The 26609-nt window shown below is 42.1% G+C and overlaps 1 protein-coding gene, 1 non-coding gene and 1 pseudogene across 2 annotated transcripts in view; all 3 read right to left on the bottom strand.

Annotated features, from left to right (window-relative positions):
• Nucleotides 1–26609, bottom strand: part of kcnq3 (potassium voltage-gated channel, KQT-like subfamily, member 3) — a 312879-nt gene that overhangs the window by 249481 nt on the left and 36789 nt on the right. The gene's annotated exons all lie outside the window — the stretch shown is intronic.
• On the bottom strand, nucleotides 12905–13103 carry LOC145347174 (U2 spliceosomal RNA). Its single transcript, XR_013887817.1, has one exon. It is a non-coding gene; the product is annotated as a U2 spliceosomal RNA (small nuclear RNA).
• Nucleotides 13257–13435, bottom strand: LOC145347144 (U2 spliceosomal RNA; annotated as a pseudogene).

Genomic DNA, 26609 nt, shown 5'->3' with positions numbered 1-26609 from the left:
CTGCACAGTTAAGCTGTGAATTAACTGAACAATATTCATATCAGCAAAACCTATCTCTGGGAGCCAATGGGATGTATTGAGCATGGAGGAATCCACATGTAATTCCACACTTACTATTATTCTGATCAACTGTAAATTCAGGGCAATTTATCTGTATAAACCGGGTTTCCATTGACCTTCTGCTGACATTTTGGCTGTCAATCGAATGAGTCACTGAGACTATTCACTCCACATACAAACTTTCCCACCATAGAGGTTTTTCTAGCTGGTATATTTACTGGGTGATGTTGTAATTGTTTAACCTAACAGTTTTTTTACCAAGCATGTAAAACATACTTAAAACCTTTCCTTGATGCCAGACAAGCTGACAGTAACACTTTACTGTCCTCTAGCTTAATTACTGTAACCCTCCCCCAGTTAAGGAAATTACTGCTTGCCCTGGTTTTAAAATTTCTCCAATAAAGCAGTAGTAAGAACAATGGTGAGTGTCGTTTTCAGCCTGACTCATTTTTCAGCTGCTAATAGTTTTGCTTTTCCTCCAGGATTAGGGCATTTTACCACTGGCAAATGATTTAAAATGATGTCTCAGCAAATTTATTCAGCAAAGGGCAGGCAAAAACCAGCCAGGGTTCCACTCCTCTTTGCTAATCGGTGACCTCAGCTCTAAGCGCTCATGATGGAGGTGAGCAGGCAACAACATCAGGCTCTGATGTAATGGTTTCCCCATTGATGGATAGCTTGAGCACTCAGACAGTTGGAAGAAGATTGCTCATAATCTTGAGCTCAATGATAAATCTATGATCCTCTGCACAAAAGCGGAGAGCGTCGTGCATTCTGGAGTACGTGCCATGTGCCTGTTCACTCAACCTTTAATAATCTCATAAGTGTTTTTGACTCCAGCCTTGGTATGTAAACAAGGGAACTGCAGCCTCTGTCTAGCCTTAGAAAAGTACAACAGCTTTAGCTTCATTAACCCTTTGTGTTCTGAATGGTATTGGAAATTAAACATTTTACTGGCATGACAATGTTTTTTAAAAATGGAGATCAGTTGGCCCAGTGGACTATCTTATATCCTTGAGCCAAACAGCTGACAGGGTTGTTCTGCAGTAAAGTTTTTGGATCGAGCTGTTTCTGGCTTTTGGAGGAGTCAATATTGGCCAAACATTTATGTCCGTCATTGACAGCCCTGTGCAAAGTGAATTTGTTCAATCTAAACCCGGCAGTTAAGGACAACAGGTCCTTCATATTAAGCTGTTCAGAAATCTCCATAATTAGGAAAGTAACTCAATCCATGTAACCATTTTTAGTGTTGGAAATGGAAAAACTACAATAGCATTGTTTACCCAGTGACCATGATGGTTTGTGTTCATTAATTGTGGTAATCTGCGATGTATCTATTTGTCATCTTGCCCTTTTAAACTTACTCAAAGAATAAAGGAGTTCTCCCAGCATCGTGGCTTGGATTTCTTCCTCAAGCAATCACACCAATAAATTTCTCTCATTATGTGGGAGCTTATGGTACACGTATCAGTGGTCACTTCTGCACTCAAAGCCATGATTGCATTTCAGAAGTAAATAATTGGGTTGTGTGCTTTGTGATATGGTAAGCAAGATAAATGTGCTATCTGAATGCAAGCCTTTTTATTTATTTGAGAAAAAGGATGGTTTTCAATAATAATATAAGAATAGCGGTATGGTGGTACAATGGTTGGCACGGCTGCCTCATAGCACCAGGGATCTGGGTTTGATTCCTGACTTGGGTCACTGTCTGTGTGGAGTCTGCACATTCTCCCCATGTCTGCATGGGTTTCCTCCCACAATCCAAAAGAAATGCAGGTTAGGCGGATTGCCTGTGCTAAATTCTTCCTCAGTGTACCAAACAGGCGCCGGACTGTGGCCACTATAGAATTTTCACAATAACTTAATTGCACTGTTAATATAAACCTATTTATGACTAATAAATAAACTTTAACTTTAATGACCAGGTTAGCAGGGACAATTTGACTGCAGCTTTTTCCCAACACAGCTAGGTGTTCTGATGAAAGGTCACAAACCTGAAAAATTAATCATTCCCTCCCCACAGATGCTGACAGACTTGCTGAATATTTCCAGCATTTGTGTTTTAATTTCTGATATCCAGTATCTGCTAGTATTTTGCTTTTCAAATAGTGATGCATTTGATTCAATCAACATTCAACCCAGTAGTCAGTACACAACCAGCTCCGAGTTGGAGAAAAATCCGTGGCTTAGATCATCTCCATCTTCAGATTAAAAAGATACCACAGGCACTAAAGGATCTAAGGTTGGCTACAGCCTCTGAACCTACAAGTTGCCTCAGGGAAGACAATTACTCAATTCTTTGTTGCAAGTGAATCATTTTCCACATGCCCTAAGAACCCAAAGCCAAGTACATTACTAATGAAGCACAAATGGTACAACATGCTTTAGCAGCCTTAATGACTTCCTATATAGAAGAGAATGTGTGAAAAAAAATTACCAACTCCTTCAGGGAAGGAAATATCAGTATGTTATAAAGACAAATAAAAACTTCTAACATTAATCACGTGATTACATCACAGTGCTTGTCAAACAGACAGTCAGAAAGAGATACCATGGTGCCAATGGGAAAATATGGCAAAATTTAACTTTTAATATCATGCAGAAAATACTGCAGTATGGACACACTTGAACTGAAATAAAAACAGAAGGAGCACAGGGGACTGGATTTTTATGGAACAGATGAGAAGAATGAGACAGGAAATATCCCAACTTGGCAGATCTATGGCTTTTAAAGTGGCCCTCACTGAGTTTTCACTCTGGGGAGGAAGGACATAGATCATGGGAACATAGGACTTCGTAGGGCAAAAGGTGGATTATTCAGCTCTTTGGGCTTGCTCCCCCATTCAATAAAATCATGGCTGATCGGGTTGTATCTCAACTCCACTTTGCTATCTGCTTCTCTTGGCTCCCTTGTCTATGAGGGTGGAGGCGAGCCTGCCATCTCTGGACGAAGGCCTGAGGTGACAACTGAGGAGGTAGGCTAGAACGTCAGCCTCAATTTCTTGGGACATAGGACCAGTTGTGGTGATAAATCCCAAATCCTTAGACTCTCACAACTCAACACTCCATGTCCCCATATATCCTCCATAGCCACTCATCCAGTATCCACAATGGGCAGACCTCAGAAGCCATCAGCTGACTTCTCCATTTTTGCGATGTGTAGCGGCAGTAATGCCAGCAGCAATGTGCCTGTTGGCCAGAATGGCCTGATCTCATGCCAGATTCCATGCTTGGAGTACTATTAATCATACACAAGGCAGAGTTAGGAGGCGATTTGTTCAACCTATCAGCTAGGCAGTTTAAAGGTCCAGGTGCCAAATGTCCAGCACATGCATATTACTCCCTCCAGCCCAGCTCTCTTCACAAGACTGTGCAGGATGTCTAGAATCAAAAAGGCAAAAGACTCGCAGATCCAAGAATAAATCTGTACCCGATTTTAATCACATGCTCTCAAGGCTTTGACACAAGCCTGGATGTCAATCACTGCAGTAAAAACATATCTAACTTATTACACACTGTCTAACTATTAAAACTGAACTATTAGAACCAGGAACAAAAATATAATTAATAATCAGCATGGATTTTGAAAGGCAAAGTCTCGCCTGCCAATCCCTTTGAATTTTTGGCTGGAACATTCTGGCTATTCACACTGGCGGGATCTTCTGGTCCTGCTGATGGTGCACCCCACCATGGGTCACCCACTGGCAAGGTGTGGAGTCAATGGAAATCCCAAAGACAGTGGCAGAACCAGAAGATCCCATCACTAGCCAAGGGCAGGCTGCCTCCTGTCATCCAGAAACAGGCTGTAAGGTGGCCAGAGAATCATGCTCTGTGAAGTAACAGAATGTAAGTGTGATATATCTAGTTTTTCAAAATCTCTTTGATGAAGGTTACAAATAATGGACTAATGATTAAGATCCAAGCACACAGGGTCAAGAGGTGGGACTTTTCAATCCCACCCGTGAAGGGCTTAGAAATTTCCGCCCTTTAAAGGGACTTTATGCTGCTCTCCAAACTTTCCAGTCCCATCCTAAACAATTCTCACCATGAGTGGAAGTGGAAAATCCTGGCCATGGAACAAGTAGCAGAAATGATGGATAGCCCTGGTGCGAGACAGTGATGGTAACTATTCAAAATGGCAGAAGCTAGAAAGTGGGGTCCTCCAAGGTTTTGATATAGTAGATAAAGAGAGAATGTTTCCATTTGTAGGGAAAAGCATAGCTAGAGACCATCAGTAATAAAATAACCATCAAGAACACAAAACAGGAAATTCAGAAGAAACGTCCTTACTCAGTGGTGAGAATCTGAAACTTGCTTGAGGGAAATCGGATAAATGTATTAATGGGGAGGCTAGATAAGCAAAATGAGAGACTAGAGGGAGTAGAGGAATCGGGTAGACTCCAATGATGAAAAATAGGGTGGGGGTCGGCAGAAGCATAAAGTGGAGCAAATGTATGATGTTTGAAGAGGGACTGTTTAGGTTGGTATTGTTTTCACTGGAGTTTAGATGAATGAGGGGGCGGGGGGTCTCACAGAGACTTATAAAATTCTAGGGCTATACGGGATAGATGTAGGAGGGATGTTCCCAACGGTGGGGGTGTCCAGACCAGTGGTCATGGTCTGATGATACAGGGTAGACCATTCAGGATGGAGATAAGGAGACATTTCTTCACCCAAAGAGTAGTGAGCCTGTGGAATTCATTACCACAAGAAGTAGCTAATGTCAAAACCTTGAATGTATTTAAGAGGCAACTGAATATAGGACTTGAGGCAAATGGAATCAAAGGTTATGGGGAGAAAGCAGGATTAGGCTATTGAGTTGGATGATCAGCCATGATCGGAATGAATGGTGGAGCAGGTTCAAGGGGCTGAAAAGCCTCCTCCTGCTCCTATCTTCTATGTTCCGATGTTTCTTTGTAAAAGGCTAGCATGGAGTAGTGTAAGGAAATTTGTACTCAATATGTAAGCATGTTAGTACTTAGAGAATTTGTACTGAATAATTGTACCTAAACTGGATATGAAATACGGAATCACGGATAGTATTAGAGTGTCTTCCTTGAAGTGGAATTGGGATGGGTAATCAAGTATAGCTGATTTGTAACCTAATATAATCAAGTGTAGCAAATGTGATCAAAGCAGGAGGCCCAGAGAAGCAGTATAGCAGTTACTTATTAGCAAATGCAACCAATAGTCCCTTGGGGGGACAATGGACACAACCCAGCTGTCCAGCTTGAGATTGACCGTAATAAAAAGGAAGTAATAAAGTGAGCATGTTTTTCTTCACATTCAGCCTAAGTCAGCTAAACCACTATTAGTGTACAAGCAGAGTCGTAAAGATAAAAGCAAGGGATATAACCACCATGGTTTCAAGAAGAAAAGAGAGGAAACAGGGGGTGATCAATCTCAAGCAAGACAGATAAAGGGTCAGTGGGTCGTAAAAGCGAGATAAGGATCTTGAGGTATGGAGCTGAAATGTGCTTAAAAAGACTGTAAGCCGATGGCTCGTTGGAGTGTTCCGGACCTCCCGGCTTTATTCTCTTGTGCTGGAAAATAAAGTCTACTGCTTGGAGGATTACAACTCAGACTCTCTGTTTCAATCGGGTTAAATAAGTTGTCGTCTTGGGGAACCACGACAGTAGCTACACCAGTTCTGAGCTAAATCTTCTATATAACTCTATGTAAGTGAGATTCCAACTGAAATGAATGAAAAGTAAATATCGGCGAAAAAAAAATCAAATTTGATCTCCAAGCGATTCTAGGGTTAAATCGAAGACAGGCAGGAAAGTGCAATTAATGCCACAATCCAATCAGCCACGATCTTACTGAATGGCGGAATAGGCCAAGGGACCAATTCACCTGCTCCTGCTCCTATTTCTTATTTTTCTTACACTTAAAATTAACCCCATCTGTATTGAAGAAACTCACATTCAGAGCAAGAAATAACCAAATTAATGATGAGCTGCTCAAGGAGGAGAGTGTTCATGTGTTAAGAAGAGACCGGGGTAATGCTGCAGTATTGATTTGCAATATCATTCTTCAATGCATGTAAACATTTGAGGCAGGGGGCTGGGTATGAGTTTATCAACTGGATGTTTCTATCATTATGATTTGCTTTGAATTCAGGATGCCAGATTCATCGTCTGTTTACAAAGCTGTCAAACTATCCAGCGGAATTTCAAATATTTCTGTGATAGTTGGAACTTAACAGAATAACTCTTGCCCCATCATGCTGGCATTTCTCAAAGCATTTCACACGATGGCTGGAAATTTCCAGATGTTCTGGATCTGCCGATACCCCTACATCAGGTTCCCCAGCGGCACTGGATGGAGTCAGTGCAAAATTCCATTGGCAGTGGCAAGACCAGAAGATCGCACTGCCAGCCAACAGTGCTTCACCTCCCGCTGAGATACACCCCACGGGGAGGCATATCCAATAAGTCATCATAACCAGTAAGTGATTTTTAAAATACAACAAGTCTCTGTGCTTTATCACCAATTTATGTATTTGTGTCTGACTACCTTGGTCCTTTTTGAAGTACGCAAATGTTCCTGGTGCTTGCAAAAACAGCTAATTATTTTAATGATTCACTACACTCCAGCCTCCTAAATGACCTGTTGTCTGTGCAAAGTCAGGCATCAATGTCAAAATGTCCTAAATGGGCAGTTTAATTGTACCCAAAACAACTTTAACAGCAAGATGATCTAATAAGCAAATGCAGTCATTCAAATGGATCAAACAATTCCATCTTCATTAATGTTATTTCAGTTCTCTACAGAATATATGGACTTAAGCTTTCTGCTCATTGGCATGTGTAAATGCAGCCTACTCTAACCTTTTTAAAGAGAGCTTGAGGGTGATAGATCCTCCACCCACTCTCAGAGATAACAAATCTACTAAGAGAGGACAGAATTCAACCAAGTGGTGCTACAACAAAGCACACACAAGAGTACTTTCAGTGCCTGGGCAGAGTGGGTGTGGGTTGGACTCTGTGATATTTTCCAGCTTATGTATCACAGTTCTAGCCAGCTGTACCCTGCAGAACCTCACTACACAGTAAAGCCTGGAGTTGAACATTGCTAGGGAGGTAATAATTACTTTGAAAATACAGCCGTGTGGAGGAAAGCATCACAAAAACCATCACTCTGAGGATCCCCCAGTGACAACTACTTCCTTTGCTTAACACAGTCTAAACGTTAACACTCAAACCCTATCTCCACTCACACATTTTCAAAGTGGAACAATCTTCCAGTTCATGGCCCATCCTAGAAGATGACAACACACTTGCTCTCTCTGCTCTGACATGGCAGTATTCATCACTTCACTAAATGTTGATAAATAAATGCATCATTTTCCGCATGACTGACTTCCATGAACAATAAAGCACAACAAGCGCATGATAAATTTTAATATAACAAAGTCTAAACCAACCATCTCTTACCATTTTTCCCTCACTGGCTGTGCATGCATTTCACTGATTCTAATGTCTCTACTGGATTCAACCTGAAGTTCCAGTCTCAAGGGGAAACATCCTCTCAGCATTTACCTGTCAAATCCCCTCAAGATTTTGTATGTTTCAGTAATATCACCTCTCATTCTTTTGAACTTTAATGATATAGACATATCCTGTCTGAACATTCCTCATGATATAACCTCTTCACCCAGGTACCAGTTAAATGAACCTTCCCTGAACTGCTTCTGGCACATTTAGATCCTTTCAGAACTCCAGATGTGGTCTCACTAACATTCTGTATAACTGCAGCAAAACATCCTCACTTTTATATTCCACTCTCCTTGCAATAACCACCAACATTCCATTTGCCTGCCTAATCATTTGCTGTGCCTGCATTGTAACTCCTTGAGATATGTGTACCAGGACACCCTGACCTTGTACCATAGAGCTCTGCAATCTATCCTTATAAATTACATACTGTTTTCTATTTTTCCTGTTAAAGTTCATACTTTCTCACATTACCCTCCATCTGCCAAACTTTTGCCAACTCATTTAACCTTTGTCGACTCTTTTAAAAAGGTCAAAATTTTCTCCTCAGGCCAAGAGCAAAGATTGGGACAATCCCCAGCTCTGCAAACCCAACCTGGGAGAAAGTGCCCCAGAAGTTTTATCAGAAGGACTCTTCAAATGCAGACAATAAAAATATAACAAAACTTACTCCAACTTATAAATCAAAAAAAACTTTTACTCCAAACTGGAGCCTTATCCTGGGCCACTCCCAGCTCTCCACAATCCCCATCAGGCTCTTATTTACAGTGAGTCAGCTGGTCATCTGACCATCACATCAATCTGTAATTGGTTCCATGGTCTACTGGGTCAGCTGACTCTTACAGCTTGTTACCATTGATCACATTACATCCAAAAAGAAGTTGTCACCAGTTACATTCTAACACCAGCAGGTCTAATTTTCGGTCCAAGGGGAAGAGGTGGTTAGCGAAAATGGAGTTCCTGTTAGGTGATCCCAGAATGCATGCAGTGGTTGCTAGGTGCAGAGACAACTTGCTGGAAGGCCTGCCTAACTGCACTGGCACTGTCAAAGCTAAAAAACATGTAAAACATTTCTGAAGTATCTATCACATCATTTAATTTTTCATAAAACACTCATTCATAAAAACTCATTCACTACATTCATTTAATTGCATAATCTTTGATAAAACAAACATTTCATTCAAGTAGCTAAAACCTTATAAATACAAGTATTGGAATTGGTACCTCACAAGAGGTTATTGCAGAAGGTAAGGGGGCATGGAGTTGGGGGTAGGGTGTTAGCGTGGATAGAGGATTGGTTGTCAAATAGGAGGCAGAGAGTGGGGGTTAATGGGTGCTATTCGGATTGGCAGTTGGTGACTAGTGGAGTGCCCCAGGGGTCGGTGCTGGGGCCCCAGCTACTTACCATTTATATAGATGATCTGGAGGAGGGAACCGAGTGTATGGTGTCGAAATTTGCTGATGACACGAAGATTGGTGGAACGGCAAATTGCGCGGAGGGTGTGGAGAGTCTGCAGAAGGATCTAGATAGGCTGGGCAAATGGGCCAGGAAATGGCAAATGGAATTTAATGTTGGCAAGTGCGAGGTGGTCCACTTTGGTAGGAATAATGGTAGGAAGGACTATTACTTACGGGGCGAAAAACTGCAGCAGGCGACGGTGCAGAGGGACCTCGGGGTCCTTGTGCATGAGTCGCAAAAACCCAGCTTGCAGGTGCAGCAGGTGGTCAGGAAGGCTAATGGGATGCTGGCCTTCATAGCGAGGGAGATTGAATATAAAAGTAGGGAGGTCTTGCTGCGGCTGTATAGGGCATTGGTGAGGCCGCAGCTGGAGTACTGTGTGCAGTTTTGGTTGCCGTACTTACGCAAGGATATTTTGGCCTTGGAGGGAGTGCAGAGGAGGTTTACTAGGCTGATACCGGAGTTGAGGGGGTTGAGCTATGAGGAGAGGCTGAATAGATTAGGCTTGTACTCGTTAGAGTTTAGAAGGATGAGGGGAGATCTCATTGAGACGTATAAGATGATGAATGGGATGGATAGGATAGAGGTGGAGAGACTCTTCCCGCTCAGAAAGGACTGTAGGACTAGGGGGCACAGCCTCAAGATAAAGGGGGGGCGGTTTAGAACGGAGGAGTTGAGGAGGAACTTCTTCACTCAAAGGGTGGTGAATCTCTGGAATTCTCTGCCCGTTGAGGTGGTGGAGGCTGCCTCGCTAAATATTTTTAAGACACGGGTTGATAGGTTTTTGATAAGCGAGGGGATTAAGAGTTATGGGGAGAGGGCGGGAATGTGGAACTGAGACACGACAGATCAAGCATGATCTTATTGAATGGCGGGGCAGGCTCGAAGGGCTGGATGGCCTACTCCTGCTCCTATGTCTTATGTTCTTATGTTATGTTCTTAATTCACGGTCCCAATTCAAAGAGTCTATAAACACTTGTAGCTGTCAATTAAACTGTGAAATGGCAGGCACCCCACTGTGACAATAGAAGGTTATTGAACCAGTCATGTAGCACTAATCTAGTAACGATGCCCCTCAGGTTTATGTCTCTAGACAGAATGAGATAGCAAGCACTCTTAAAACGTTAACAGAAAGTGTACAAGGATTTCTGGGGGCCTCACCTGTTCCTGTAACAATGCTCACTGACAGCTCCTCCAAAGAGAATCCGTGGTCATGCAACTTCATGCAAAGGGGCATCACCTTCCCATGGGCATTGGGAGTTGGTGTCTACTGGGGTGGGAGGGGTGGGGGTGGTCGTCACTGCTGATGGGTGGGTGTTGCGGCTGGCCTGGGAACGCTTGTGCAGGCTGCAATCAGGGCGTTGTTGGGGGGGGGGGGGTGCAGGGGGGCAGCACTGTGAGGGTCCTGGACTGGCTAGTGATCGGTGACTGGGGCCACTGCGCATGCGCAGAGTTCCGGAAGGACTCTGACGTGAATAGCACACCCTCCCCATCCCCAAGCTTTTAATGATATTCAAAATTGTGACTTTGGCATTGCACAGAATGGGGAGATTCAGGTTTGAAGTTGCAGTGAAAAAACAATCGTGATTTACACCAGTTTTCCTGTGAATTAAGCACTTGGGATTTTCTTGGGGGTGTCATAACCTTTTGAGTGAAGTAATTTTTCTCGATCCTAAATGATCAGCTTGAGACTGTGCCTCCTTGTTTTAGGTTCCATAACCGGTGGAAACAATCTTACAGCATCCACCGCATTGAACCTTCAGAATCGCATATGTTTCAATGACCTTGTCTCTCGTTATTCTAAACTCCAGAGATTATAGGCCCAATTTATTCAAACTCTCATCACAGGACAACACCCACAGCTTAGTGATCAATTTAGTGACCCTTTGCTGTGCCACCTTCAATGCAAGTATATCCTTCCTTAGATATGAAGACTGAAACTGCACACAGTATTCCAGATATGGTTTCACCAAAGCTTATATAATTGAAGTATGACTTCTTTGTCTGTGAATACCAATCCCTAGTAATAAAGGTCAACTTTCCATTTGCCTTCCTACCTCCCACAGGTATCAAATGTCACACTTCAAATGGCCTTTCATCCTTTTAGCACGATAGTCCATGCAAACAACAATCCTCAGATTTTTAGCCTGAATATAAATCAATACCTCCATAATAGGATCAAATGCCAGGCATAAATGTTGCACTTCTCACCAATTTACAAGGTGTCTTTTGTAAAGAATTGAAATATGTAATGCAAATTATTATAAATCTTTGTAGGAAAAATATGAACTTGCAAACTATCATAATCTGATGTTGATGATGCTGATGTGTATAACAGGAGATAATCCAGGCATTTCACATGTAAATGATCACAACCTGCAAGTTAAATTGGTGTTATTGATTCTCAACTACATATAAACAAATGAGTTTTATCAGTGCAACTCAGGTGAAATTGGCCAAAATAGTGCAAAAAAAATCGTGGATTTAAAATGTAAATTGCGTCGAGAAAAAACTGATTTCCCATAGTCTATTGAATAGATTAAAAATAAATTTTGCCCCAAATTACCCCAGATCAAAATAGGACGTTAATGTTTTATAAATACACAGAGCAATTACAACGTTACTGCTGCCAATTTCATTGTCTCAATTTTAGGACCACAAACCTAATCAGTTCCCAGGCACTGTTAATTAGCAAATTTAGCATATTTAGAAAGATTGGTCATGCTATTTATGAGGTGGCTGGGCATCACGATAGTAGGGGAAAGGACATAGAAACTGGAGTAGTCCAGTTCGCTCCTCGAGCCTGCCCTCTTATTCCATATGGCCAAACTCCACATACTGATATTAAATTTGACATATGTAAAATACAGATGTACATGGAGGTTCCCAGGGTTCTGCCATATTTAGCATTAGGGCCTCAATATAATTTTTGCCTTTCATTTCCCACTTGGCAATGACAAAATGGTAGGGTAGCTGGTTAGCATGCCAGGAGCACACAGCCAGGGACATTCACAGATGATCTTCAGCAAATGCGACAGTTGGGCATGCCTGTAGTCGAACAGGAGCTTCGGGGGAGGGCTGTGCATGGTCAGCAGAAGGAAGACCAAAGGTTTTCTGGAGGGAAAGCTTTCCTGTTCTTCTTAGCCCAGAAGGTGTGTGGCAAAAAGCATTTACCTGCCTGAGTCAGTAGTTCTGCCTCCAATTTGCTGCTGGTTTCTGAAGTTGTGGGAAATCCAGCTGACAGCTTAAATGTGAATCAGACTCTCAGCTGGACTGCAATTTGAATACAATAATGAAGTGTCCTATCAAACCAAGCACTGACACTCCCGCAACTCAACAAACAGTCAATTGGGCAGAGACATGTTCTTTTTGTAAAATAGTTTAAATCCACCCCAACAATCTCCCACCCATCAAGGAGGGTTCAAAATTGACCCCATTATTTCAATCAGAAGTCTAAAATATGTCATTTCTTATACCAAAAAAATTGAAGGACACACACAAAACACAGCACATTGTGTTTTGAGGAATATTCCTCATTTTTCTAAAATACTGTCGACATATTTTCAAAGGGCCTTTTATTTTGCAGATTTTGTGAACTAAAAAATCTATGAAGATTGACCATAAATAAAATAAAAAGTCCAGTCATTATTAAGCAGAATAGTGCAATACATGTTGCATGATTAATAAAGATGTAGAAAAACTAAAATGCATTTTTATGATTATAATATCTAAAATGCACCTAAACTAAATAGCTTTGCAGTCCACTCCATTGTTTCTTTTTTTTAAATTCCAATTCAATCCAATCAAGTCCAATTCAGAGTCCCAACAAGTTGAGACATTCCCGATCTAAGTTGACAAGACAGGGCTCTCACCTCCTGTCTTGGGCTTGATCTACATGATCCAAGCTGATTGGAGTAGGCATAGCTCCTCCTCCAAGGCTTGATCTCATTTGCATCTTAGCCAAAAGGCCAAGATGCCGCTTTAAAAAATTGCTTCAAATGAAGCTAAAATATAACCTTATGACTTGAACTAAGTACAGCATGTCGATACTACACTTGATCTTAGCCAAAAGGCTCAGAATTGACCCCATTGTTTCATTTTTTTTAAACCTTTATTCCAATTCAATCCAACCAAATCAAGTCCAATTCAGAGTCCCAACAAGTTGAGACATTCCCGATCTAAGTTGACTAGACAGGGCCCTCACCTCCTGTCTTGGGCTTGATCTATGTGATCCAAACTGATTGGACGAGGTATAGCTCCTCCTCCAAGGCTTGATCTCACTTGCATCTTAGCCAAAAGGCCAAGATGCCACTTTAAAAAATTGCTTCAAATGAAGCTAAAATGTAACCTAATGACTTCAACCAAGTACAGCATGCCGATACTACACTTGATCTTAGCCAAAAGGCTGAGAAGCGATTAGTTTCTTTAAACTTTCCGTATCATTGTTTAAACCACTGGGCTAAATTTTCCTACCTTTCATTAGCATGAGTCCCCACTCCATAGCTGCCCTGTTCCCTTCCTGATTCTGGACTTGGCAAGAGAAGAGTTTGTTGCATTAAATACAAAATGAGGCATAATGATGTATGGTGATAAATTCATGCCAAACTGTAACTCAGTTGCAATTTCGGGAGACACAAACCGTGTGTATGCAAAACGCAGCATATGAAGTCATCAGAGAGATCTACATGCATGTTATCTGATCCCACTATTCCATCAATTGAGACTTCGCAGGAGTCTTACTGTCTGTTGCAAGAGCAGCCCCATAGCAAGTGTTTACTCAATGATTTCATTGACATCTTCTTCATACCACTGCTGTCTTGTACTTATTGCCAGCAGAGAGCTAATTCATTATACAATTCTGAAAAATAAATCACAGATCTCACTACTCAGTGCCATATATAAAAATAGAAAACGGTGTAATTGCATATTTCCATCAGCATCTGAAAATGAAAATAGGTCAACTCTGAGTGTAACCCATCATATAGTCATGTATTTTCAAACTTCCAATGTTCACTTTGGTTTTAACAATACCACCTTGGTGTGTGGTGAGAAAATTTGGTCTAATGAGAAAAACACCAGCCTGGACTTTGGCAGAGTTGGAATGACTCTGAGCTATTTCACAGTCACGAGATGTTGTCAGCACAGACATGGTCACCATCCTCTCCTGCCAGCTCAGCAGCCCACTGCTCAAGTATAATGAGGGGCCCAAGCTTAGCCATCACTCCCCATCACTCTCCCACCCAATCGTCTATCTCTGCCCCCTGTTCTGGGCTGCCTTCTCCTACATAAAAATGATGAGAACCAATGATGAAAGGGAAGGTCACAGGATGCTAATTCTGCGGCGAAGAACTTACTTTGTGACTCCCCAGAAACCAGGCCATCATGTGCAGGGCACCGCCAGTGTGCCGGGACAATGCCGAGAGGATCGGGCCTGAGTGGGTGCTTTGAGGGAGGGGTCTGACAGATGGTGCGATGGTGGATCGTGAAGGCAGTCATGATGGGGGTGGGGGCATGTTGTAGGTCATTACTGGGGGAATGTTAAGGGCCAGCCAGGGGGACCCATAGGGAAGACCCCAATGCCAGCAGCCCATGTTGGGGAAGGGGTGAGGAACATATCGTTGATGGAAGGGGGTCCCAACATCTATGGGTGAAAGGAGGGGCTGTCCCAGTGCACTTCCCTTGCGAAACAGTGTCCAAGCACTCTGAAGCTGGGCTCACTGGGGTATTTAGGCCCTGCTCCCCAATCCCCAACCCAGTACCAGCACAAAACTATCAACTATCCAAAAAATTGACTTTATGTGGGAGGATTCTGATGTAGAGCACATCTGAGAGGTCAGCACAGATTGCTCCATTATTCTCACCGTCGTGATGCTTTGAAATTTTTTGGGGGAACTCTGCCCACAGTATCTTGTTTTATCAATAAGGACATAGAGTAACAAACCAAGTAGCTTATGTTAAACTTGTATAAAACACCCGCTAGCCTTAGTTGAAGTACTGCATCCAGTCCTGCGTGCCATAGTTTAAGAAAGATGTGAAGGCATTAGACAAGGTACAGAAATGTTCATAAGCATGGTTCCAGGGGTGAGGAACTTTAGTTACACAGATAGATTGAAAATGTTGGGAATATTTGCCTTGGAGAAAATTGAGAGGAGACTTGATAAATATACTCAAAATTAAAAGAGGTCTGAATAAAGTAGATAGGGAAATAATTGCTCCCATTGGTGGAAGGATCAAGAACCAGTGTGCAGAGATTTAAAGTAATTGACAAAAGAAGCAATGGAGACATGGGGAGAAATCTTTCCACATTGTGAGTGATTAAGATCTGGAATGCACTTAAACAGCGTAGTGGAGGCAGGTTCAATTGAGGCATTCAAAACGGAATTGGATTATTATCTGAAAAGATACAGGGACACAGAGAGGAAAGGCATTTGGTGAATTGCTCATTCAGAGAGCTGGGTTAGACACAACAGGCCAAATGGCCTCTTTCTGTGCCATAGGAATTCTGTATAAAGAGTAACAGTGTTATGATATAACTCTTCATAATCTTGAAAAATTCTAATAAGATGGTAGATGATCTGGGGGGGTATATGCATGATAAACAAAAGGATTAAAAGAAATATGAAGGCAAAATACTGCAGAAGCTGGAAATCCAAAAAAAAAAACAGAAAATGCTGGAAAAACACAAATAGGTCAGGAAGAATTTTTGTAGAGAGAAACCAGAATTAATGTTTCAGGTCGATGGCCAGATGTCAAGAGAATTACAGAGCAATGCCACACATTGATTAATGTAACCTCCCTGCTCCCATTCATTCATGTGGAGAAATAAAACACAAAAGAGGTTCCTGACCGGGTCAAGTTCTGATTAAATTAACCTTTTGCCAGTTTACTGGAAAATGTCCCAGTTCTGATGAAAGGTTAGTAGCCTGGAATGTTAACTCTGTTCCTGTTTCTTCACAGATGATGACCTGCTGAGTAGTTCCAGCACTTTCTGTTTTTATATTGAAAGAAATATGCCTTTCTCCACCCAAGAGTTCAGATGGGGAATTTTCTGCCAGAAATTGTTGTTGAAAGAAGTTATCGCTTCTTTTTTTAAAATGGGAATTAGATAGTTGTTTAACCATGATTATTAAAAACATCAGGGAATGAAATTAGGCTAGATTTGAAGAGCAATCAATTTAGTATTCATGGGCAGAATGACTCTTCTTTTGCTGTAATTTTCTATAACAATAGTGAGAAAGAACATTTTCCACATTTTCCAGATAGTAATTTAAATATTCCTCCATATTCCCATTCAGTCCATCATCAAAACGTAGGGAGAATTAGAGAGGAATGATCACAAATTGATGTTAATGTGACCTCCCTGCCTTTGATCATGCTTGTGGAGAAGTAAAGTAGCACCAAGATGCTTAGGAACTGGCACACAAGGGTTATGCTCAAATTAACCATTTTGATGCTGAGATTGGATGGAAGTATGAAAGAATATTTAAGGTACAACTTGTGTCAAATTCTAACTAATTTGGAGTGATCATGAGGGTGGCTGTTGTAACAAAATGAAGAGGTAACAGATGTTCAATTGATGTTGGGCAGAATAGAGGAAGATGAGAACATTAATTCATTTGGCTGCTTATCCATCTATCCAAAATTATGGAATATGTTATTTCTCAATATGGAACAAAAGTTCTAGAAAGTTACCGCAAAAGAACTGGCCATTCTGCCAATGAATTCTAAATTGATAGCCTTCACCTAAGACATCTGGTCTCATTGAACGAGCAGTTCAGCTCATTGGTTTCATCTCCATGTCGCTCCTGAATTGTGAAGGTGCTGCCTGAGACACATTGCAACCGTAATGTCAGATCCCCGCTTCAGAAGTATAACCAACAACACACTACACTGTTCATATTGCACTGTCTGATTACTGGTATTCATATGAGGATATAAATGTTCCAATATCTACACTTTGAGGATTTTCAGCATTTTTGGAATTAAATCAGATTGGCTGGTTTTAGAACAACAAAGCATCATTTTTGTCATTATGCATTCTACATCATGATGCACGTTAAGAGTCAAAATTTCAAAAACCTAACACTCAACCATATGGGTTCAGGCATGCACCTTTAAAATAGTGATATAATAGAAGCTGAATTACTCAGAAGGGAAACCTGCTACATTCAAACCAAAACCAAAACCTACTCCAACCTCAGTCAAAGAGCTGCAGTACGCAGATAAGTCCTGTATTTGCATTCACTCAGAAGCTGAGCTCCTGGTTATTTTTTGAAGCTAATGAGAAAATAGGCCATTCACTAACCATCCAAAAAATTAAGGTCCTCTTCCAACTAGCAGCCACAACAAAACAGCTCGACTCTCAATTAAGATCAATGGCAAGATCCTGGAAAGTGTGGACTATTTTCTGTTCTTGGAAGCCTCCTTCTGACAAGGATAGATGTAGGCAATGAAATATATCATCATCTTCAGTATCTCAGCCCACTCTCTGGCTGACTGAGCGAAAGATTATTTGAGAACCAGGCCTCAAGCGTGAGACTGAGGGTTGTAGTGATCCCCATGCTTCTATATACTTTGGAGACTTGGAAAACTTACAGAAGTCACCTCAAAGCACTGGAGAAATACTACAGTTGGTGCCTTCACAAGGTCCTCAAAATCTGGGGGCAAGAAAGACGGTCCAACAGTAACCCAAAGCAACTTGCTTAGCTTTGAGGCACTAATCACTCAAAACAATGGGCAAGACGTGCCATTTATATGCCTAACCAGACTCCTGAAGTAACTGCTCTATTCAGACCTTGGTCATGCCAGGAGACTCCCAGAAAGACATCGGAAACTCTTTAGGAATGTCCTCAAAGCCTCCCTGAAGGAGTCAAACGTTCCTGCCAAAGGGTGGGAGCTCCTGGCTCATGACTGACCAAAATGGAGAAGACTCACCCAGGAAAGCACTAAACACATGGAACGTAAAGAGGAAAAGTTGGGGTGTTGAAGGGAACATGCAAACCTTCCAACAACCCATCTACCCAACCCTTCACACACCACCTGCCCCTTACGTGACAGAGTCTGCAGATCACATTGACTTCTCAGATGGCTGATAAATCCACTGAACCAGAGTGGAAGCATGGTTTCCCTAACCCGAGGGAGAGCCTAAGAGAAAAGAGAGTCAAGACATACAGAGGAATTATTTCTGACTGAACCTATTTACAAGAGATCAGAATATTCAGTACCAAATCAAATCACCTCACCACCACTATCTCAAGGATAATTAGAAACGAACAATATATGATGCTCACTTCCCATGAAAGAATTTTTTTAAAAGTACAAATTGGAAACATTGAATTTATGCCATTACTTTTTCATTTGAAGATTCTTTGTGAATTTTTCATTCAGTCGTGACCATGAGATTAATTGCTTTAGAAGCTGACAGAACATCACTAGTAAGTAAAATGTTACTACTTTTTACACTAAGCGACAGCATTACACTTTCCGAGACCAGTGTAGTGCAGGTTAGATAAAGATGAAACCACCCACTATATTTTCCCGTAAGTAAGCCAACCTTTCCCAAACACGCATTCTAACACCAGCTTTATATTTTTTACATTAGCTATTGTTCTAGTTTCCCAGTGTAACACTGCTAATATTATACCAATTAATGTCAAATTCTAAATAGTTTTGTGTCATGGCTCCCTGTTCACTCTCAAGTAGACCTGCAAATGCCTTTTAAAAAAAAAATCAGAACTCTCAGTCTAGGCTACACTCAAGTATGTAGACTGTAATAAGTCTTCAGAGGCATAAGTCTTTTACCAAAATCCCTTTATTCACAATTCCAATAGCAATACACAAAGTGCTATCAGTCAGCAGTTCACCTTCAGGAGTGCCAGAGGAACTGATTCTCCCAGTTAATTACAAGACAAAGACTCCCTGATTGGCCCATCAATTGACTCCTTAATCAGGGAGTTCATATTCCAACAGGCCAACCTCAATGGCCTGATTGAAGTTATTACACAGACAAAGATGCAGTGCACCAAGTTACTGCATCACCCAATCATGCTGCCCACACCACTAGTAATGGAACACATGGTCTTAAGGGGGCTTTCTTTAATTTGTTTTTTAAAAAGTGGGTATTGTCGATTGGGACATCCTTTTTCTATTTGTGTCAGTCCATGGCTATACTTGCAAGATTCTGCAATAGTTTGCTGTCCTCTTCTGCAAGTTGAAATGCAACGCACGGTTGGCCAGAAATCTCTCCTGTTCTTTTCTCCAGCCATTAGCAAATGCTAGGACAAGTTACAAGTTGATATTCAACCTGTTTGGCTGTGGTATTGGGCACTTTCTTAGCCATCTGGTGACCCAGAGCTTGTGCCTCAGGTTTGATAAGTTCCAGTCTCATTTAAGCAGCATCAGAAATCTCTATTGGGTGGCAGCAGGGAGTGACTGGGACCATTTTAGCATTGTCACAGGAATTCCCCCCTACACTGAGCTTTGATAACTTCCCATTCTGATTGCAGTGCAGCACACTGGAATGCTGAAATTACATTTAAAAACAAATATTAATGAATAGAAAAATTCCATTCCCATGGACTCCCTTAGACTGGTTGTAATACAGATCACAGCAAAATAGAACAATAGGAATTATAAATCCCACAGTTAGTCAATCAGAATAAGCCATTCATCAATGAAGAGAATGTACTAGACACCTACATTGAGCTGAACTTTACAGCAAGGCATGTTTGCTGTATGTGTGTGTGTGTGTGTGTGTGTTTGTGGTGGTGTCTAGTCCCGCCCATTCCACCACCTGCCTATCAATCTCGATTGAGTAAAGGGTGGGGGATGTGTGGAGAGAGCGGACTGGTGCCAAGATCAGCAGTCTGCCCATCTAGTTTAAATGAATAATTTGGGATTAATTAATTTTGTTTTCAAGACAATTGACCTTGATAACAAGCTGCCCCTCCATAAACATTTGGGTTTTTTGATTCATTCATGGAACACGGGCGTTGCTGGCTGGCCAGTACTTATTAGCCAACCCTAGTTGCCCAAGGGCAGTTGAGTATCAATCACATTGCTGTGGTTCTGGGGTCACATATAGGCCAAACCAGGTAAGGACAGCAGATTTCCTTCCCTAAAGGACATCAGTGAACCAGGCTGCTTTTTCCAGTGATCAGCAATAGTTTCACGGTCATCACTAGATTCTTAATTCCAAACTTTTTTTATTGAATTCAAATTCCATTGGGTTCAAATCTCACTCATGGTCCCCAGAAAGTTAGGTGAGTTTCTGGATTAATGGTCCAGCAATAATAGCACTAGGCCATTGCCTCCCCTGGTATGGGTGTGGGCAAAAGGGCAGGATCGGGAAGCTCATTTTTAATTTTAAATATTTAAAGGGTGGGAAGTAAGGGGGCTGGGTGGCACAGGCTGCTCTTCGGGTACTGTTCTTAGCCAATTGACAGGTAGCCCCCCACCGCCCATGCCAAGTCAAATGCCCTCTTCCTCCCTATCCACTCCCCCCCTTAAATCCTATAGATAAGAACGTAAGAACTAGGAGCAGGAGAAGTCCATCTGGCCCTCGAGCCTGCTCCGCCATTCAATAAGACCATGGCTGATCTTCTTGTGGACTCAACTCCACTTACCCGCCCATTCACCATAACCCTTAGTTTCTTTACTGTTCAAAAATTTATCTATCTTTGCCTTAAAAACATTCAATGAGATCGCTTCAACTGCTTCACTGGACAAGGAATTCCACAGATTCACAACTCTTTACGTGAAGAAGTTCCTCCTCAACTCAGTTCTAAATCTGCTTTCCCTTATTTTGAGACTATGCCCCCTAGTTCTAGTTCCACCTGCCAGTGGAAGCAACTTCCCTACTTCTATCTTATCTAGTCCCTTCATAATCTTATATGTTTCTATAAGATTTCCCCTCATTCTTCTGAATTCCAATGAGTATAGCCCCAGTCTACTCAGTCTCTCCTCATAAGCCAACCCTCTCAACTTAGTGAATCTCCTCTGCATCCTCTCCAGTGCCAACAAAGAACAAAGAACAAAGAACAACCCAGCACGGGAAACAGGCCCTTCGGCCCAACGAGCCCGCGCCGCCGCATCGCCCTACACCTATTCTACCCTGCATGTCTACGAATGGGACCCTACTCAGTCAGATTCAGGGAAGAAATAGTGTCAATTTGGTGGAAACCAATTAGCCTAAGAGCACATCTTTGGGGTGTGGGAGGAAACCGGAGCGCCCGGAGGAAACCCACGCAGCCACAGGGAGAATGCGCAAACTCCCACAGACACAGGCCCAAATCCATGTATCTGCACAGCTAGCAGTGCTAGTCACTGAGCTGTTGTGGAGCCCGTCTATCGGTCCAGGATCAAGCACACACACCGACATGAAGTACTAGGCCACTCCTGGAATTCCAAGAGCAGCCCACGCACAACCTGCCGTGTGCATGCCCCTCGCTTGACACGAGGTGGACCTCCACCTGTGGAATAAAGACAAAACATATTAGTTATACAGCCTGCCCTTCCGGTGTCTCCCGAGGTTTACCCTATTTAATAGCCCCTACCATATCCCTCCATTCCCGTTTCACTCATATGCCTATCTAACTGCATCTTAAACGAGTCCAACGTGCCTGCCTCCACCACCCTACTCGGTAGCGCATTCCAGACCCCCACAACTCTCTGTGTAAAGAACCTTCCTCTTACCTCCAAATTATACCTCCCCCCCCTCACCCTTAATTGATGACCTCTTGTGTTCGTACCCAGTCTAGGGAGCAGTCTCTCACTATTAACTCTATCTATTCCCTTCAGTATCTTATATACCTCTATCATGTCCCCTCTCAATCTCCTTCTTTCCAAGGAGAATAGCCCCAGTCTCTTCAGTCTCTCCTCGTAACCCAGTCCCCCCATGCCAGGCAACATCCTGGTAAACCTCCTCTGCACCCTTTCCAGAGACTCCACGTCCTTCCGGTAATAAGGTGACCAGAACTGGACGCAGTACTCCAAATGCGGTCTAACCAACGTTCTGTATAACTGAAGCATTAGACGGCAGCTTTTATACTCTAAGCCCCTTCCTATAAAGGCTAACATCCCATAAGCCTTCCTAACAACGTTCTCCACTTGTGACACAACCTTCATGGATTTGTGCCAGTGTGCCAGTGTGTCCTTTCTCAAGTAAGGAGACCAAAACTGTACACAGTGCTCCAGGTGTGGCCTCACCAGCACCTTATACAGCTGCAACATAACCTCACTGTTTTTAAACTCCATCTCTCCAGCAATGAAGGACAAAATTCCATTTGCCTTCTTAATTACCTGCTGCACCTGCAAACCAACTCCTTGAGATTCCTGCCAAAGGACACCCAGGTCCCTCTGCACAACAGCATGTTGCAATGTTTCACCATTTAAATAATAATCCATTTTGCTGTTATTCCTACCAAAATGGATGACCTCACATCTACCAATATTGTACAGACCCGTGCACACTCACTTAGACCATCTATGTCCCTTTGCAGGCTTTGTGTCCTCTATACACTTTGCTCTGCCACCCATCTTAGTGTCATCTGCGAATTTTGACACACTCCACTTGGTCTCCAACTCCAAATCATCTATGAAAATCGTAAAAAATTGTGATCCCAACACTGATCCCTGAGGCACATCACTAGTCACTGATTGCCAACCAGAAAATCACCCATTTACCCCCACTCTTTGCTTTCTGTTAGTTAATCAATCCTCTATCCATGCGAATACATTACCCGTAACACTGTGCACCTTTATCTTATGTAGTAGTCTTTGGTGCGGCACCTTGTCAAATGACTTCTGGAAGTCCAGATACACCACATCCACAGGTTTCCCATTGTCCACTACACATCTAATGTTCTCAAATTCCACTAAATTACATAAGAATATAAGAAATAGGAGCAGGAGTAGGCCATCTAGCCCTTCGAGCCTGCCCCGCCATTCAATAAGATCATGGCTGATCTGAAGTGGCTCAGTTCCACATTCCCGCCCTCTCCCCAGAACCCAAGTCAAACATGACCTTCCCTTCATGAACCCTTCATAAGTAGTTGAAAAATCACTTACAATATTTCTTACAATGCCACTAAGACATAGTAAATGTAGTGACTTTGAGTAATGCCTGCTCACAGTAAGTTCTACTGCCTTTCAGCTAGACAACTGACTTCTGAATACATTCCAACGTAATTTGTGTAATGATAAATATTGATACAGGGCATGTTTCTTTATCAATTAAAATTGAAACTGAATTTGTAAATGTTAATTTATAGATCAACACACTCAGCTCAATTTTCTCAATTCCAGCCATACTTGGGTAACCTTCTTGCATTAAAGCAGAATGCAGAATACACATTGAACACAGACCATTTTGCTTCCCTGCTGTCAATTTTCTGGCAATAATGACAGATAAGTGTCTGCCATCACAACAAAAAGGGCTTTAACATTAATTCAACAATATTTCTCCTGCTGGTTGATTTTTTAAACAGAAGACATCCCATGGATGTTGATGAATTCAGCATCTATATAGTTTTGCATTCCAGTGACTATTATACCTCCATTTTCCTACTGCTGGGGTTACCCATTGAGGAAGGTATCTGCGTGTATTGCTGCTGCTGAATAGATTTAATGTATATTAATGCAGAATATATTGTGGAGTTGTACCTGTGTTTGTGAGGAGTCCTGTTGATTTGCAATGGGAAACAAGGCTAGGATTCCATTTTTAATTCATGTCACTGAGAAGGTAAGTTAGGATCCATTGGCTGAACACTAGTTTTGTTCTCCTATTCACTCAAAGAACATCCACATCTTCACACTACACATCTACAAGGCATGGATATTTATTTATGTATTTGCTGCCCTGTCCTTCTAGATGGCACCTTCTAGATGGTCTCTTTTTCCAAAAGTCGGGGAGTCTCTTTTCCCAAAGGTAGGTGAGTCTAAAACTAGAGGGCATAAGTTTAAGGTGAGAGGGGAGAGAGAGATGCAAAAGTGTCCAGAAGGGCATTTTTTTTTCATGCAGAGAGTGGTGAGTGTCTGGAACAAGCTGCCAGAGGTAGTAGTAGAGGCGGGTACAATTTTGTCTTTTAAAAAGCATTTAGACAGTTACATGGTAAGATGGGTATAGAGGGATATGGGCCAAATGCGGGCAATTGGGAATAGCTTAGGGGTTTAAAAAAAAAAAGGATGGAAGGGGCTGTTTCCATGCTGTACATCTCTATAGCTCTATGACTACAGCAGTGGTCATGGTTTGGAAAGTGCTTCCTAAAGAACCTTGGTGACTTCCCGCAACGCATCTTCACCACAATACATCAGTGGTGAAGGGAGTGAATGCTTATAAATAGGGTGCCAGTCAAAAAGGCTGCTTTGTCCTGGATGGTGTCCAACCACTTGAGCTGCATTCATCCAGGCAAATGCAAATTATTTCATTACACTCCTGACATCTGCCTTGCAGATAGCGAACAGGCTTTGGGGAATCAGAGATGAGTGACTCACGTAGGAGTCCTAGCCTCTGACCTGCTTTTATAGTCACTGTATATGCAAGTCCAGTTCAGTTTCTGGTCATTCCCAGGACTTTCATAGTGAAAGATGCAGCAATGGTAATGGTATTGAATGTCAAGAGGTGATGATTATACTCTCTCTTATTGGAAATGGTCATTGCTTGGCACCTTTGTGAGTATCTGAGGAGTGACAAGCAGTGCTGAACATTGTGTAATCATCAGCTAACATCCCCATTCTGATGGAAGGAAGGTCACTGGTGAAGCAGCTGAAGATGGTTAGGACACTACTCTAGGAACTCTATAGTGTTGTCTTGGGTTTGAGATGCCTCTGGACAAAGAACCCAGTGATGCTGTAATGTGGACCAGCAAAATGCTTTTGACATGATCAAAATCTTCTAATTCCACCTGAAATTTTAGCATACTATGATCCAGACTGCTGACCATAGTAACAGTCGATTCACCCTCTGCATGTCTGGGCGCAGTTTTATTCCAAGTTCAACAAGATGGTAAAAGGGGACCAGTTTATTATTCCTCAAGAACACTCACAGTCACAGAAACAATTGAGAAAGTAGCATTAGCAGCAAAATGGACATGCAGAAGTTTGCAGATTACATGACAGGATTGAACTTTAAAATTGAAACCAATCACAAGCCATTGGTCACTCTTCTTAACCTAAAGGAGACTGAAAAGATAGCACCTAGAATTCAACCTTTCAGGCTGAAACTAATGAGGTATGATTCAGCAACTGAGTATGTTTGAGGGAAGTACTAGACAAGAGCAGACGAACAATCAAGAAAACCAATGGGAGGAACAAATCTGGAAGATTTGAATTGCACTAAGTAAAAATGCAAACTTCATGCATTACCTACCAAAAACTTACCAGCTACTGAAAAAGAGATTTCAGGAGATTAAACAAGCAGGATGAGAAACATATCCAAATAATGGAATGCTGTCAGAAAGGATAGCCAGATTCTATCCTTAACAATCCCATATCACGCTAGTACTTCAAATAGAAATTAGTATCTCACACAATCATTGATGATTTCTGAATTTTCACAAAGGGACTAGTCGTCCCTCATCCCCAAAATTCTCTAAAATAATCATGAAGCTCACTTGGGGATAACAATGAGCCTAGCAGTCAGTCTTGTGGACAAGCATCAGTCATTCTATAGAAGAGCTAATCTCGAATTATCATACATGTGCAGTGAATGCCAATCAAGGCCTGCCTGCCAATGGATTTATTTCAGTTTAAAGGCAAGGTATTTATCATCATCATTGATTACTACTCCTGATGGACTGAAGTGAACAAACTGAACAGGAGAGGCAGCCTCTCAACCACTGAAGAGAATTTCTGGTGAAACATAGCATTCTGAACAATGGTCCACAGTTTGCTGATGAATTATTCCATGACTTTGTGAAGGAATGTAGCTTTATGTTCATTACTAGCTCACCACAAAATCCTCAGGTGAATGGAGATGCAGAAAAGGGAATCTGAACAACCAAAGAATTGATGAAAAAGAACGAAGATATTAACTTAGTCCTTCTTAGTTACGAAACCTCACCACTCCAAAACAGTTTCTCACCATCAGTCATCTTCCCATTAACAACTCTGAGAACGCAACTTACAGCTCTGCAACAGAAACTAGAACCTAATATTACCTCAGATGATCATGAGTGAGTTAAAAAGCATGAGGAGTAACAGTGACACAGACTTGTAATTTCAACTTCAGGCACTTGGCACGAGAGTTGAAATTACTTCACCCCATGGAAAGACCAAGAGAAAGAAGACATTATAGAATCATAACAATGCAAAAGAGGCCATTTGACCCAGGCCACAATCCCACCCAGGCCCTATTCCCGTAACCCGTCGTATTTACCCTGCTAATCTCCTAGGGTTAATTTAGCATGGCCAATCAACCTAACCCGCACATCTTTGGACTGTGGGAGGAAACCAGAGCGCTCAGAGGAAGCCCATGTAGACATGGGGAGAATATGCAAATTCCATACTGTCACTCGAGGCCAGAATTGAACTCGGGTCCTTGGTGCTGTGAGGCAGCAGTGCTAACCACATCAGCTGAGATCCTAAAGAGCCAA

The sequence above is a fragment of the Carcharhinus amblyrhynchos genome, chromosome 8 (genome assembly GCF_965287045.1).
Source record: "Carcharhinus amblyrhynchos chromosome 8, sCarAmb.v2.hapA, whole genome shotgun sequence".
NCBI lineage: Eukaryota > Metazoa > Chordata > Chondrichthyes > Carcharhiniformes > Carcharhinidae > Carcharhinus > Carcharhinus amblyrhynchos.
Note: the sequence above shows the minus strand (reverse complement) of the source record. Positions and strands in the feature narration are given on the sequence as shown.